Below are 1604 nucleotides of genomic sequence, written 5' to 3'. Positions count from 1 at the left end.
CACACACACACACACACACACACACACACACACACACACACACACACACACACACACACATATAAAAGCATTTTAAAAAGTCGCCTCAACATCTGATGACCGACAAATGAGAGGGGCGTCTCAGCAGGGGCGAAGGCTGACTTGTTTGACAGGGTAATCAAAATGAGATGAGACCAGATAGGGCCTGGAGATATCACACAAGCATCTTACTCGAGGTGAAAACAATGAGACCTGGGTTGTGAATGAAAACAAATCCTGAATTCATGTTGTGTGCATGTTCAACGGCTAAAATAATCGGGAAAGTATCTCAATTAATATTTATTCCAATAAACATTAAATTTATCTTTTAATATGAATACACAAACACAAAGCAAAGAAGTAGAGATGTCAGTACTACATCTACCTGTAACACCAGTAAGGCTAAATTCTTTTGTAGAACATGACAATTATAAATTTTTTATTTCACATTTTGGCTGTTTTTGTCTTGCGTTTCACGGCCAGGAGCCAGTGTCGCCAGGTCACGATCTGATTATGGGACGGTAAAAAGTCGAGGGGAAAAAAAAAAGCTCTCCCAGCAGTCAAGATATTAGGATTTAGTTCCCCCCACATGATGTATCTGTGAGGCACTCGACCAGTGTAATAGTTAGCTTACATAATCAGTGCTTGTGACTGCTTAGAACTGTGGCCCGAAAGAGGTGAACAGGGTATGTGGTAATGAAACAGCTTTTAGTGCTGGCCACATATGTTCCCTCCAACTCTTTTGGTAGACTCTTCCAGCCTCACTGTAAGCTTACTTAATCAAAGCTTGCGACTGCTTTTGGAGTGGCCCGATAGGGGTGAGCAGGCTATTTATGTGGCAATGAAACCGTTTTGAATGTTAGGCATACTGTTCATTGGTGATTATGAACGTCTTTTTACGTCTATGGGTGAATTTGACTGCGACAGTGTTTCAAAATTAGTAAGGGAGGCAGTGATTATTTGATTATATAGACGCTTCGTCACTATAATAGATCTATGTGTATGGCAGAGCCATTCTATATCCTGTATTTATGTCGTAGAAAGTGTCACCTGAGTGGCTTTCGACTATTTAAACCTGCTCATCTCTGGTTTCCGAGCTTATTTTCTCAAATGTCTTCCCACCCTAGTTTTTTTGGTTTTGTTTTGTTTGTTTGTTAGTGTTGTTTTGTTGTTTGTTTGTTTGTTTGTTGTTGTTGTTGTTTTGTTTTTTTGTTTTTTTGGGGGGTGCTTTTTTCAACAACGCCTTAATCAGTTTCGATCGTGCAACGTCTGGTACTGTATGCAAGACTTTGGTTGGTTTGCAACTGTTGAGCAAGCATAAAAATATATTATATTCTTATTTCATTATTCAAACCTACAGAACCGGCCTCACACTTGGCTTTCAGTTCCCCAAGACCTGATAGATAAGCTGCCGCCCGCTGTCTGACTATGCGAGATATGAGTACTCCAAAGTAATATATCAGCCCCTAGTAAGTTATTGACATGGAACTCCACCAAACTACAGTCGAACCTGTATAAGACGGAATCGCAAGGGAGCCAGAAAAAATTCCGTCTTAGACAGGGGAATTTAGGGGGAGAAGGGGGGG

Source organism: Aplysia californica, unplaced genomic scaffold (assembly GCF_000002075.1).
Source record: "Aplysia californica isolate F4 #8 unplaced genomic scaffold, AplCal3.0 scaffold00615, whole genome shotgun sequence".
Classification (NCBI taxonomy): Eukaryota; Metazoa; Mollusca; class Gastropoda; order Aplysiida; family Aplysiidae; genus Aplysia; species Aplysia californica.
The sequence above is the reverse complement of the archived record's forward strand: the minus strand, read 5'-3'. Positions refer to the sequence as shown.